The following is a 15744-nucleotide window of genomic DNA, read 5'->3' on the forward strand; positions in this document are numbered from 1 at the left end:
TAAAAGGTTGGACTGTTTGGATGAACGGAGGCAAGATGGCGCACTTCCGGGTTCTTCATCCCCCCAACTTTTCCCGCACGCGCGAAAATCCAGCCGGTGACCCGGGAAGGTGCAGACCAAGTAGGCATGCGCCAGGTGATGTCAATCTGAAGAGACCAAGATTTACCTGGTCGCACCTGTGGAACGCCCCCTGACACGCCCGTGCCCCGCCTATTGCCCTCTCACTCCTAGAAAAGCCGCTCCGGAGGCACGCCACACGCGGCCTTCCTCAGTCCTCCACTCCTGTCGGGATGTCAGGACTGTGGGAACTCCGTCCGAGAGCTGTACGGGTGACTCTGGGGGCCCCTTTTGTCGGGGGGCCAACAGACCTCTCCCTACCCACCTTCTTCCCTTGAAGCTAGGTGACCAAAATAAACTTGCAGTTTTGCTCCTACCCTTGCCTAGTCGCTGGTTCTTTTGTACCCGCTCTGGTGGTCTTAGAAAAACAAAACAGTTCCCTTAGGGTCCACCATCACATACACAATGGGCCAAGATAAGCTCCCAAATGGGAAGGCTAAATGAAACCTCCAATAAAAGTTGTCTTTTCTCGTCAATTTTAAGGAGCTAAAATGCATTCATAATAAAAGCCAGGGTAGCCCTCAGAGTCTTCTGATAGCTATTCAATCACTTCTTTTCTAAATTTTATACTTTCCTTATAGTGTCCTGGCAAATAGCTTAAACTTCTATTTGTGGCTTTAAAAACATCTATAACAAAAATAATATATCACCTAGTAGTAAGCCTGCAGATGCTTTAAAAAAGTATAACGGCCTACTAAACTGGAAGGCAGCAATGGAGTTGACAGTAGGAATATATTAGTCATCAGCATGATCATGAAATTGACCTTCAGACGCACTATTCTATCATTATTTTATTGTGAAGGTGTGACTATGTCTATCCTGGTCTAACAGTATCAACAACTATGACATGAAATTAAAAAAAAAAAAGATTTTCAGTAACTTGTAATCCCATTTCACTCAAAAATTTGAAGGTTATATACTACATCGGAGTTGCACTTCTAGATTAAACTGAAGAAACGGAACCCAAATATTCAAAAAGGGCTTCAGTAAGGACCATGTGCGAACAAAGCTTTATTGCGAATATCATGTAGCTTTCATCAGCAGTAGCACACCCCAGCTTTTCTCCTACTACTAAGGCTGCTACTTCTCGGTATGCTCTCTATCCACCCTGAAATGTAGAAATTCCCAAAGCTTGTTCCTAAGCCGCCTCCTTTTCTCAATCTCTATTCTCTCCATAGCTTTATTTGTCAACTACATACTAACGATTCTTAAATTTAAGTCTCCATTCCATATTTTTCAACTGAGCACCAGCCCCATCTGTCTGTCTGAGCTCCTGCCCCATCTGTCCCATCTGTGCTCTTTCCCCTAAGATGTCTCACAGGCATCTCAAATTTAATGTGCCCCATACTGAACTCATGCCCTAACTAGTCACACCGACAGGTTCTAGCCAGTCTACGCAGAATGCGCAGTAAGGGTTTTTGTATCCTCTGCTTCACAGTTTGACATTGGAGGGTGGAAAAGTCCATCCACCCACAGATCGTGTTAACCCCACCATTTTTTGTAGGTGGGACCCATGGAGAGGCGTGAAGCTCAATTGCACATGCGCACATTTCTCCCTTCGTTAATATTTATGACTCTCCTATGGCTTATTGAATATGCTCATTTAGCCACCACAGCATAAATTCCTGTTCCCTTTGTTCCTCCCTCTAAGTATCTGTTTCTGGCTTCTGGCTAGAAGCTATGCTTCCCAGCCTGTCAGAATGGCCACCCCACAGGCTGTAACCCTTTATGAGAAAGAAAGTCTCCCCCTTTTCTAAATTGTAATTTTTTCCAATTTAACAGTGTTGTCTGAAAAATTCTCCACACAGCTCTCAATCAACAACAAAATTTTGTTCACACCTCCTGTGGTTTGAATGTGTCCCCCAAACTTCATGTGTTAAAAACTTAATCTACAATTCAAAAGTGTTGGAGGTGGAACCTCTGAGAAGTGATTAGGCCACGAGTCCTCTGCCCTCATAGATGGATTGATGACATTATGGAAGGAGTGGGTTAGTTATTATAGGAATGGTTCCTTCATAAAAAGAATGAGTTGAACCCCCATATGCTCTCGTCCTTCTGCCATGAGATAACGCAGCAAGAAGGCCTTCACCAGTTGTCAGCACACTGATATTGCCAGCACTCTACTAACCCAGTCTTCAGAACTTGATAAATACATTTCTTTTATTTGCTTTTTGAATTACCCTGTCTGTGATATTCATGTTACAGAAGCATGAAATAAACTAAGATGCCATCCAAAGTAAAATATCACTCCCTAGGCTTGGGAATTCTCTGGGCTATTCTTACTCAAGATCTTTTTTTTTTTTTTTTTTTTTTTTTTTTGAGACAGAGCCTCACTCTGTCATCCAGGCTGGAGTGCAGTGGTGCGATCTTGGCTCACCGCAACATCTGCCTCCCAGGTTCAAGTGATTCTCTGCCTCAGCCTCCTGAGTAGCTGGGATTACAGGCATGATCCACCATGCCCGGCTAATTTCTTGTATTTTTAGCAGAGATGGGGTTTCACCATGTTAGCCAGGATGGTCTCGATCTCCTGACCTCGTGATCCGCCCGCCTCAGACTCCCAAAGTGCTGGGATTACAGGCGTTAGTCACCGTGCCTGACCAAGATCTTTATTAATATCACTTTCACATGACCACATGATTTCTAAGAACATTGAATTTGAGTTCAGGCCCCATCAGGCAGGCCTATAACTGACACAGACACCTGGGATTTTACTCACTGAATATTTCTTCTGAGACTAGTAATAAAAGTGAGGGTTAGGCCCCACAAAACCCCCACTGATGGGCCTGAACTCTAATTAAATATTCTTAGAAATCATGTGGTCACATGAAAGTGATATTGATAAAGGTTAGCTTCCCAGCAGATCCTTCCCATACAACTCAGAGTAAAGTCCAAAGTTTCCTTGTGACCCCAACAGCCTCTGTGAGCCCCTGCTTTGTTCTAATCTATGCTAATGCTACTCACACAGTCCAAGCCAACTCCCACCCTCCACACTGACTCCTCATGGCCTTTGCACTTTCTATTCCTCCCGCAGTGCACTCCTTCACCAGATATTCTAATGATCTCTTCCCTCACATCATTCAGGTCTCTGCTCAAATGTCAGACCTTATCAAAGAGGCCTTCCTTGGCCATGCTACTCTAACCCCATCCTAACGGCTTTTAGTCCCTGGGCTCTGCTTTATTTTTCTTCTTACTATTTATCACAACAAATTATACATGTACTATCTGTCTTCCCCAGCTGGAATATAAGGCTCATAAAGACAGGAACTCTGTTTTGTTTCCGATTACATTTCCAGTGCCTAAAATAGTACGTGGTAAGTACTCAGAAAATATTTATTGAATGAATAAATAAAAGAATAAATGAGTGAGGCTCTACTGGAAATGAAAGCAGCAGGATTGAGGCCTCTTCCAATCTAAAACTACAGGAGGACTTGGAGGAGCAGCTTAGGTCACTGTACTCTGAAGCCAAAGAGTCAATATGTAGCCCCACATGCAGGAGGATAAAGAAGGGAGGGCTGGGTTCATGGGGCTCTAGGTAGGAATAAGTCCCAGAGGCCTGCAGCCAGATAGGTCTCCTGCCACATAAACAGATGAGATTCTGGCAGTTGGGGCAGGAGAACAGGGAATCCCTAGGGTGATATCTCTAGAAACGAGAATTGAGATGCAGGTGGCCTTGTTACTTGGAGATGGATGGCATGTGCTGCCTTTTTATCTGTGACTTCTTTTTTGTAATCTGTCTTTTCAAATCATTTAACCAAATACCAGACTAAAGGAATTCCTGAATTAATTCACAATCTCACTCCTCATTACTGCCACCCCAGCGTAGACTCAGGGAGTACCATATAGCATCTTACTGCAAAACTCTTTCCCTTGTGCTAAGTACTTAGAGTATTACCCAGTGGCTCTCTAGCCTGTGAGTTTCTTGAGAAAAGCTTGTTATGCTCTTAGCATAGAACACAATGGCCAGCACTTAGTATGTGCACAATAAATGTCAGATGACTTAATAAGTATATTTGGCTAGATCTCCCAGAAGACATTGAGCTAAATATTCATTAACAAGCATCATTAGTTATATGTTATTATTGTCTTATATTCAATTATGCATGAAAAGTTCTGAATGGAGGTTATTTCGAGAATTGGGAGACTCACAAAATAAATAAGGAATTCCCACAAGTCAAGTAAAGTGTGATAAGACCAAGTGATATTAATAAAATCTTTATATAAAATGTGGACTTTCCAGAGATTTCTACTTAACTAGAGAGAAAAAAAAATGTATGTGAGGAAGATGATTATACTTGTGTATTTTTTATTTTTCAATATTTCAATTTTAGCATTTTGAATACAATTTAAAATTACTGTTAATATTTAGAGTATAAAGAACATATTATCCATATTATCCTTTTTTTCAAAGAAAAGGCTTAGTATTTTCATAAAAATACTGTTTTGTGTGATTTTCCTTAGTGCAGTGGCTCACACCTGTAATCCCAGCACTTTGTGAGGCCAAGGACAGGTGGATTGCTTGAGGTCAGGAGGTCAAGACGAGCCTGGCCAACATGGTGAAACCTCATCTTTACTAAAAATACAAAAATTAGCCAGGCATGGTGATGTGTGCCTGTAGTTCCAGCTACTTGGGAGGCTACTTGTGGAGTCCCAGCACAAGAATCGCTTGAACCCAGGAGGTAGAGGTTGCAGTGAGTCAAAATCACATCACTGCACTCCAGCCTGGGTGACAGAGTGAGACACTGTCTCAAAAAATAATTAATTAATTAATTGAATGTGATAATTATTTAATGTGACAATAATTAAATGTGAAAATAATTTAATTAATTAACGTGATTTTTATATCCTAGGTTAATTTTTTTCTTACAAATAAAATATTCCATATGGTTAATTCAGTAACATTTATCAAATACATATAATGTACAGGTCAATATGCTAGACTCAGTTAAGGAATACACGTTTCACATACCAAAAACTCTATGGTGGACTTACTAAGCTCTATATATTCTTTTGAAATTGCTATTTATATTTAGTTACATTTATATATTTATTAAATCTATTTACATGTTATATTTATATTAAAACCCCTTTGTAGGTATACATACTCTATATGAAATGTCCTTAACCATATAGTGATACATGATATATCTTGACCATAACTACATATAGTCTCTAATGTGAGCATTGTTTTTGCTCCCAATACCAATATCATCATTACAGTGAAGTAATACTTTGCATTCTTCATCTCAACACTCATTTTTAATAAATGACCTCAAACATCATGCTCCAAAAGAGCAACCTTCTAACGGCTTTCCAGCGCACTGAGTATAAAACCTACTCCAATGCCCCCTTCCCAAATATGTGAGGCTGGCTCCTTATTCTCTCGCAGGTTCTAGTTCAAATGCCTCAAATGCAGGGAGGTCTTCCTTGACCATCTGATCTAAATGAGCCCATGCACTCTCCATGACATCAGATTCTTTACTTTCCTTACAGCACTTTTGACTGCCTGAAATTGCCTTGCTCATTTATATGTTTCCTGTTTGTCTCCTCCATTTACAATGTAAGCTCCTCCATAACTTTTTGTTTTGGTCATTACTGGATCCCCAGCTGGCAGCACAAATATTTAATGAATCCTTTATTAATTAATAAACTTTCTCCTGAGCCAAGTTTACTTTTTAATGCATGTCATAAGAGCTTTTATGTGTCTTATAAGTAAATAAATGTATAAGGCATGAATTCCTACACAGTGTTCTGCGTTATTGTTGTGTAAGAAGTTCTGTCTCACATTTGACAAAATGAGTTATAAATATAATTTAACAGCACCTACTGAATGAATCTCCCTAAATAATCATTTGTTGAACAAATGAACAAAAATAATTTTGTTCAAAATTATTGACTGAGATCCGTAAAGGAGAATAGAGTTATTACAATATAATAATATCCTTCAACTTTTAGAAGAAAACCAAAACATTTTTTAATTTTAGTTGTAAATTATTTTTGTAGGAATATAGTAGTTGTGGAAAAATTGAAACTGGCACTCAAAAACCACCTCAAATCGACTGCGACAGTAAGTTTAATAGTTCTCTTTACTCTCAATAAGTGTTTTTAGACAATAAAATACCCCGCAGAGGTATGTGTAAGATCTAAATTCCTCTTCTGGAATAAGTCAAAGTTCATTGCCATAAAACTAGGTACTGTGATGTGGCTGAATTTTGTTTGGAAAGGAGAGCAAAACCAGAAGTTTCAAAATTCAGGAACTTTGTTTCTGGGTAATCAGTGACTAACATTACAAAAGTTTTCTAGGGGAAAAATTTCAAGCATTTTCATGGCTGGGTGAGGTGGCTCATGCCTATAATCCCAGCACTTTGGGAGTTTGAGACAGGTGGATTACCTGAGGTCAGGAGTTCGAGACCAGACTGGCCAACATGGTGAAACTCCATCTCTACTAAAAATAACAACAACAACAACAAAAATTAGCCTGGCATGGTGGTGTGCCCCTGTAATCCCAGCTACTTGGGAGGCTGAGGGAGGAAAATTGCTTGAACCTGGAAGGCGGAGTTTGCAGTATGCTGAGGTCATGCCACTGCATTCCAGCCTGACTGGTGACAGAGCGACACTCGGTCTGAAAACAAACAAACAAACAAACTCAGGCATTTTCAGATCCCACCTCCCAGCAAAACTTGGTCTAAGGTCACCTGCTGAGGATATAGCCATGGACAAAAGAGATATAGGCCCACTTTCACTTGGGTTACAGCCCCAGTGAAAAGCGCAGTTAGAACACTCCATGACTACTAGGACCTAATATCCAAGGCTACAGAGGTGGGGCTGTCAGGGGTTTAGCTCTGCAAAAAGGGGCTCTCAACCTACATCAAACAACTTCTCTCATGGGCTGCCCCACAGTAGAGTCTGAAGAGTCCCCAAACAGGATGTGTATAACACTGGCTTTCAAAAAATCATTCACAAGCTACTTTTTCTGTCATGGGCCCCTATCTGCATGCTCAGAAACACTTATAAGTAAATTTTAAACAGTGAAATGAATCACAATATCTCACACAGTCTACATTCTAAAAGGGAGATTTGGGTAACAAAGGAACAAAATCAGCAGTTAGCATAAACTATCCCTTTCTTCAAAATGGTAGCTTTTTAAAATTTAAAAATAAAAACAACCACCTAGTGAGAGCATGTGAAGGGTAGTTCCATGCACTGTCAGTCATAACTTCAGTTATTTGCAAATCAGTTTGGCATTAAGTATCAAGAGCCTGAAATTTTCATACCCTTTGACCCAGGAATTATCGTTCCACGAATCTTTTTTAAAGAAGTAATCTGATAAACATACATAAAATGGAATATAAATGCATTTATAACCCTTATGCACTAAAAAGAGAATCTGAAATTTGAAGAAAGATTCATCAAAGTGCCGTTTATAATACCAAATATTTGGAAATGGCCTAAAAATCCAATTTTAAGGGACTAGATAATAAATTATGATATGTCCACATAATCCAATATTATACTGACATTAATAAAGCTTGCCTAGAAGTTGGAAAATATTTAAGACATAAGATTAAGCAAACACAGTAGGTTGTAATACGCTATTAAGCAATATGGAAAAAGTCATTAAAAATAAGGAGAAAGAAAGTGCCAGAATGTTACGAGTGCCTTTGGGTCACAGGATTACAGGCAAATTTTCTCCCTGACTTTTATACTTAATGTATTTCCCAAGGTTTTTATTGGGAGTGTGTATCGCCTTCATGATTAGAAAATATAACATCTCTTCAGAAATGCTAACTCCATTTTGTGACAAATACTTGCACATGTATGTTCACTAAGCCGATCTGACTGACTTTGCCAAGGGAAACAAAATTTGTGTCTCTCTTATGCCAACCTCAGCTTAGAGACAGTACTGAGATTCTTTGGATTCATCCTGTATTTAAGCCCAAAGATGTTGACTCTCAAAAGGAAAATTTTTTTTTTCTCCCCAGCAGTTGCTAATCTATCAGCACCTCTGTGATTAGCTCACTATTTACAAGAAAGAGCCTACTCTTATTCAGCATTGCTTTTGTGTCACGAGCCTCTAATATTCTTTCCATATCTCTACCAGCTTTATTTCAAAGCATCGTAATCATTTGTTTACATATTATTCTATTGAGTTATTCTAAAAGTTTTATACATGGTTGTTTTACCTCTCCGAATAGGCTACAATGTTCTCATAAATACTTCTATTTTTATACACTTTCTCATTCCCCTTCCTCTTGTCGTACATATATACACAGTCGATTGCACACACATCCAGTCACACACCTAAGCAGATACAAATTTGACCTTGTATTTGTTGGGGAACGATATGATGTCACTCACATTCTACTAGTAACTCATTTTATTTAGAGCATCCTCAAGTACACACCTTTATAACTAGAGTGTGTTTCATGAACTTACTACATTCGCATGTGCTAGCGAGTGTCCTCTCTCCCTCTCTATATGTATCTACTTCTTAATTTTCATATTTCAGGGCAGAGTATCTGTATGTATAAAGGTAAATTCAGGCCATGGCAGCTGGCAGAGGTCCCTTCTCTTGAACTGAAATCAGTGACTTAAATTAAGCCTTCCAAACATCTGACTCGCTGACGTATCTACCCTGCATAATGATAGAGATCCTGTACTGAGGGGAAAAAACCTACTAGATTATTAAGTTTTCTGCCAAAGCTGGATATAATCCTGCTGGACAATTCTCTTCAGACAGTCTGCTCTTATCTCACACTCAGATGTCTAAAAGTTAGCTTACTGTCTTCCTTCACAACTATATGCCCCTGCTGATTTCCCCATTTCCATCTCTCAGACTTGATATTGACCTTGTTCTGCTAGCACCAGGATGACTCCCTGAAGATCCAGGAAGAGGTCTGGATTCCAACAGATCTGGGTTCCATGCCAGCTCTTTCACTTTCCAGTCTGGCTCCAGGAGCCTAGGCCAGTCACTTAACCTTCTGAGTCTCCATTTCCTGGCTCAAGAAAAGTGGTGGTGGAGGGGAGGCATAATATTTACCCTTCTGGAACTTATAATGAAGATTTAGTGAGATTACATATCTAAGGCACATGGCCTTACAAATGTTAGCTCCTTTCCCTGACAGTGCCTGACAACTAATAAAATCCTGTCTCCCTCTGAGGAGCTGCCCATTCCATATTCTTATCGACTTACACCAGGAAGGATATTTAAAGCCATGGCAGATGGTAGAGTTCCTGTTCTCAGGTCAACAATCAAACCCCAGTTGTTCTATTGATCTGCCCATCTGTTCGACTTCCTGATAATTCTCCCATTCCCTTTCCTTGCTATACCCCAAACCCTAAACCCAGAATCGATGCATGTGATATTCTTTCCTTTCCAAGAATGTCTTACCTTGACATTCTTGTCCGGGTAGGCTCTGAACATGAATGCCATGCGCTTTCACCCTAATAACTTCTGTTCTGTGCCTTCTATTTGACCTGGAATTCTGGTACTCTCATTTCCTATCAGAAGGGCCAACCTTTAGCTGGTCCTTCAGTGTGGCCCGATACAGTGAATTTGACCTTGAGGTTGAAAGGTAGTTTTCCATAGTGGTTAAAGCAAGGCTTTGATGTCCGACTGCCAGGGTTTGATTTCCAGCTGTACTGTCTAATGGCCTCATAACCTTCAGTAAGTTATTTACCTCCCTTCTCTCATTGGAGGGCTATTGTGAGATTTATATAACATTAATATAATAACTTTAAAGTATGCAACATGAACCTACCATACTAAGTAGATCCTCGGTAAATGTCAGTTCTATGCATGCCCCTAGCTCTCATGGTGACTACAGGCCTCCTGTCTACACAATCCATTTGCTATTAACCTATCTACCATGCACAGCCATTTCACCTACTGGCCCAGGCTGACTTTCTAGTCTACACCCTCCTGGTCTATTTCACTGCACAAATGCTTCTGTCAACACAAACGTTCCTTCATCCTGACATATAACCTCACAAGAACTTCATAAGATTGCTCACAAATTCTTGCTGCCAATACTTTAATTGGAAACTTATCATCTTATGCCTCCTAAATGATAATTCTAATCTGTGCCTGCCACTCCTCTCTGCCCATTTCCAACAACCCAATGAATTTGCATAAACAATAGTCCTGTGTTAATCACTTCAGCTCCCTGTTCAAATTTTCACTGGCTCTACAATGGCCAAAGTAGGGGGTCTCCAATCTCATCATCACTAGATGGGCAGGGCTTTTGGAAACAAAATCTCTGGGCTGGAAATAAGGTACAGGGATATTTGCTAGAAGTACATAGATATGAATAAATGGTGGCTTCCCATTCAATATATTCTGGAAACAATCCTCCTTTTAATAAAGTTTAAATATGAGGGCATTATTTCATAACTGGGCTATACCTTGCTTGGGAGAAAGATCCCACTTTTGGGATATGCATAGTCTTGACATCTGAGATGCTTCCATGTGCAAACTCCAGATCATTGTGCAGAGGGCTGTCCCAAAAAAGGAAGGAATTTTTCCAAATAATAGACACATTGTTTTTGATTGGCAGCATTATATTTTTGGGAGAACCACACCTGTATGTAATCTTGACAGAACTGCCTATCATAGTGCCCTACCAGCCTCCTCCTCCTCATCCCAGCAGCAGAACCACATATACACAGGGTTGGGCACACAATTTAGTCCAATGCAATCAGAGTAGCACTCTCGACTAGATACAGAGACCAATTCAATTACCACTGATCAGGGCCAATCAGAGCCCTTCAAGGAGATTTATAAAAATGGGACCTGGAAGAGAAAGGACCTCTTTGTCTCATAGATGAAAAGCTCAGGAATGTGGGTTTAGAACTACCCACAGTCATCTTTCCATACTCAGAAAGAGTGCCTCGGAATACAGCTGACCCAGAGAGAAGTGGGGCCGAGAAACGGGGAGAAAGAGAAAGAACCCCAACAAAGTTGTGTAAGTCTCTGAGTTCCAACCATGACTGAAGCAAGGACCACCTTTGGACTTTCTGGTCACATGAGTCAGTAAGTCCTTTCTTGCTTTACCTAGTTAAATATTCACACATGCAAGCAAATGAATCCTGAGTAACTCCCTTCTACATGAACACAGAGTGGGGTGGTGAACAGAGTGGGGTGGTAAGCGGGGACTTGTCCCACTTTGGTGTACTTCATGCTCAGGGCAGAATGATTAGGGCTCTACAGGAAGGAATGCACAGACGCTCATCTTACACCTTGCTAGATTTCTATGCCTTCTGTGTAATTTCACCTCTGGTGACAAAGTTTCCAAAGCACAACTTGCAGAATGCATCCGATCAGTTAGTGATACAGTGGCCCCAGAATTCTCGCCTTTATATGAAATACATAGATTTCCTTTTTCCAGCATCACTAAAAGTTCTTGGAAGAGTCCTATCAATTACTCTGTGGTAGTCAAACCCCTAGAATTCCTTCTGGGGAAGAGGGGACCTTAGGGGAGGAGCGGGCACAGAACAAGAGCAGTCAGATTAAACATCAATAATCAGAATTCAAGGCATTTCAGGAAGTCTTGAGCTCATAATTGGAGACTTCTGTGTTCCAGAATGTAACCTAAATTCTTACTCAAAAATTCAACTTCACTTAAAATCTGACCCTAACCTTACGTCTCTCCCCTGTTTACTCAGGGTTTCCAAAGTGAGCTTTAGCTTCTCCTATCTCTACAAATCCTGCAGAAAGGCAGTGGCGCATACTGGTGCAGATGTACTTTGCAGTAGTAGTCCCGGCTTCATCACCTTTCTGCTCTAATTACTTCTGAGGGTGGTCATGAAAATCAATCGCCATCATTTGTGAAAATGCATGGAAAACCACCCAGTACTAACTGAAAGTTGGTATTTTTATTATTTTATTATGTATTTTCAATTAACATAATCAATGTTAGGCCAGATGTCCCAGGCCAGACATCTTTTACTTCTCTTTGCCATTTCCCATTCAATACAACTAGCAAGACCCTCCAGCCTGGCTTCCTTTGACCAAAACCCTACAAACCACCCTCCTACACACACACACTGATTTCTGTCTCTCTTTAATTCTACGAGAATTTGCCTTGCAGCATTTTTAAAAGAGAACATAAAGATCGCCAGTCCAAAGCCCTCATTCTGCAGATAAGGGCACCAAGAACCAAAAAGGCAGAGGAATTTACCCACTTACCCACAGCCACCTAATCAGTGATTCAGTCAAGATGACAACTCCCCATCCAGGTCCCTTTGCAACACACTATACTGCTTCCCAGTCTGCACTGGTCCCCTGCTGCTCTCAGACCACCTCAGCTGCCAAGTGATCTGTGGTATATTTATCAGTCCCCTCTCCATCAGCCTATAAGCCTATAGAAAAGGCCTGGAGGGGTATCTAGGATGACACCACAACAAGCACTCACTGATGTTTTCTGAGGTTTTGAGCACATATCAGATCTCAGCAGACAAAACATAGTGTAAGTCCAGGAACAAGTGGATCTGCTTGATAAAACCGTAAATCAGATATACATTCGTTAATAAAATGAGGTCCATCTCATCTCATTGCAGGTTTGGTTTTCTGTCGCTACACAAGTTATTTTTCCTCTTTTAAATTCTACCCTCTATTTGATAAGTAATGTGTATGACTACAAGGGCTTATTTTTTATCCTCTACTAATTTTGCTTAAGAAATGTAAAAGGTGACATTTGCTTTTGTCTCTGTTCTTATCTATCTTTCTAAGCTAAATATGAATTCCTTTCCTTTATGCTAAGAGTCATCATGAAAAGTAGAGTATTTAACCAATCAGTTCAGATCTGCTCCCTCTATATGTCAGTAGTTACCCTTTTCTGTCCAATGAGCTATTGTCAAAATTCTGAAGCTACACAAGTCCAAATATAGCAATGTAACTCTTGGAGTATTCAAAAGCTTCATAAAAAATTCCACTAAGTTAAAATAACAAGTACAACCATCCCTCTTTACAATAATCTTTCCTGAAGAATCCCTTCTGATTATGCGTGTCTTTAGACACTATATGCATTTACCTAGACCTGCCTCAAAGGCAACAGGTGAATTCTTTCTATGCTAACTGCCTGGAAATTACATACAGGGACTTCCCACACAACTCTACTGAAGGCTTTCCCAGCCTAGATACAAAGCTAATTATAACCAGGGTTACAAATTATAGCTAAATTATCTCATAATTATGAGCTATCTAGTAGGACTTGATTAAAAATCATTCTCAGTGTGTATGTTTTACAGTTAAAAAATCATAATGTTAAATTGTCAAAGCATTTAACTACAGTTTCCAGTTAATGGAAGCATTATTTTCTGTTTAGAAGGACTTCTATTCTTCACTTGAGGTGTTTAAAAATAATGAAACTACCACCACATGCTTCTGTATAGGTAAACAGTGGGAAAATAAAGTAAGGTTTTAAAAGTTTCAAAATTAAGTCTACTTTTCACAAAATGATAAGGTTTTCTAGTATCAGTAGCCAAATAATAAACTGAAGGTCTTTTTATAAGTGTTTCCATGATTCAAGAAATGACAAAGTAAATAGCTTTCACAACCTCTGGTAATATTTATGCATACAGCCCTATAGAAAGTGTGCCTCTGAACTTGGTTTGATTGCAAAACCAAGAATTCAATATTCTTTCTCACAAATAAGAATAATTATCGATTCTTGAAATGTTTTCTATGCAGTTGTCCATAACTACTCCTGAAGGTATTCAGAAGAGACAAGGCAAGAGACACTCTAGTCCAACATATTTAGTTTTTAAATACACCAGACTAAGGTGGACGGGGGCTGATTACAATTAGTCAATTACATGTATATGCTGCCTTTCTCTCTGACATTACCAATGCCTGATACTGAACAATGAATTGTTACATAAAACACACACACACACACACACACACACGCACACATTTCTCTAAATCAAACAGCAGTAAATACAGAGAGCTTGCGCCTACACAACATGAAGTGTTGGCTTGAACAATTTATAGCAAAAGAATGATTAATGAAGCAAATCTTAGTAGCCTTCAGTCCTTTCTCTTACAGACAAGACTACAGGGAGAAGAGTAGTGCTGAATTCTGCAAATAATTGCTTTGCCTCTCCATTTTGCCTGTGTAGATTCTGCCCCATCCAAATACTGCTTTAGGAAACCCTGACCATACTTTGCTCAATCACAAATTAACACTGTGGACATTACAGAGAATGCTGACTCTCAGGAACCGAGACAAAGGAGGGTGTTGCTTGGAGAAACCCAGCCAGGCACTCCAGTACTCCGGGTTCTTGGAGGCTGCCCCGCACGGCTTCTCTCGCGCTCCGAGCACTGGGGAGTCCGGACCCGGTGGCGGACTTGGTTTGTTTCCCAAACTTTAGGAGAGACAGCGTTTACCTAACTCTGGAGGCTGCAGCGGAGAGGAGGGCAGGGGGCTGAAGAAGTGCCCGGTTTCGGCTGCGGTGGCCGCCCACCCACCTCCCCACTCGCGGCAGCACCCTTTCCATCCCCTCACCTGTCCTGAGCACTGGGCCCTGGGGGTCGGGTCGCCTCTCCCGGTTCGCAGTCCTGGTCTCAATCCAGGAGCTGTCGGGACGTCGGGCGCCTCTGGAGGCGGACGAAGAAGGCGGCGGGGTCGGGGGCGTCAGCGGGAATCTCGGCCGCCGTGGGCAGCCGCGGTCTCCCTCCCCATCCCAGGGCTCGGGCGGCCACCGCGGACGGATGAGTCAGGCGAAGGGGCGGGCGGCAAGGGGTGCAAGCGGGCGGAGGGTGGGGGCGCCCCTATGCCCGCACTGGGGGGGCACCGGCGGCCTCCAGGCATGGGACGCGCTGCTGCCGGTGCTCACAGAGGGCCTCCGCCATCCGGGCGCAGAGTGCAGGCGCGCCTGCCCTCGGAGGGCACTAGGCGCAGCGAGCCGGGCAGGGGAGAGGGAGTCGCCGCTCAGACGGCGCCGCCACCGTGTCCAAGAAAGACAAAAGGGACCGGGGATGGGAAGGGAAAAGTTTTCTGCTGGGCTCCAGATGGATCCCAGCCCCAAACCTCACGCCACAAAGCCCCGAAGAGGCGGGTTGGGGGCGGGGGCCGGGGCGGGCTTCCAGGGGCGTCGCTGTGCGCCTGCGACCCCGTACGGTGCCAATCTTGCCACCGCCCCAAAACCTGTGGGAAACCCCAGTCCTGCCACCCCTCCTGGAGGACGCAGACAGGATCCGCTCCTCCCTCTGCAGGAGCCCAGGCCGGCCGATCCGCGCCCGGGCCACAAAGTTGCACTTCGAGAGCCGAATCACCCGCAGACAAAACCCATCTTTGGGAACAAAGTACCCGCTTCCAGGCGCTCTTCCCGGGCTGTAAGGCCGGCGTGCGGAAATGGACACACCCACCCGCGGGGCCCGCCTCTCGCTACCGCGGGACCACGGGTTCCAGAGCCAGGGACTCGGCTCCCCCAGTTCTCCGGAGCGGCTGGGGAGCTCCAGCCGACTCGGGGTGTTCCCGGAGCAGGCGCCGCAGGACCCTGGCTCCACGCCCCTCGGACGCTTTCTGCTCAGATGCAGCCCGGCGGGCCGGGGTCCCCCTGGCGGGCTGCGCGGGCGCTGCGCTAGCAAAGTCAAACCTGGCCGGAACAGACGCGGCCAAGGCCCGC

The 15744-nt window shown here is 42.5% G+C and overlaps 1 protein-coding gene across 3 annotated transcripts in view; it reads right to left on the minus strand.

The window, feature by feature from the left end:
* The window catches only part of TMEM200A (transmembrane protein 200A), an 89848-nt gene extending 74376 nt beyond the window's left edge, over positions 1–15472 (minus strand). The window contains exon 1 of one of the 3 annotated variants that reach the window (XM_030928048.1): positions 15426–15453. The gene's annotated coding sequence lies outside the window, so the exon portion shown is untranslated. Of the gene's footprint in view, positions 1–14314; positions 14422–14621 lie in introns of those variants that run through there. The other 2 variants (XM_030928049.1, XM_010354705.2) reach the window with 2 other exon arrangements.
* Positions 15473–15744: the final 272 nt, after the last annotated feature.

The sequence above is a fragment of the Rhinopithecus roxellana genome, chromosome 4 (assembly GCF_007565055.1).
Source record: "Rhinopithecus roxellana isolate Shanxi Qingling chromosome 4, ASM756505v1, whole genome shotgun sequence".
Classification (NCBI taxonomy): Eukaryota; Metazoa; Chordata; class Mammalia; order Primates; family Cercopithecidae; genus Rhinopithecus; species Rhinopithecus roxellana.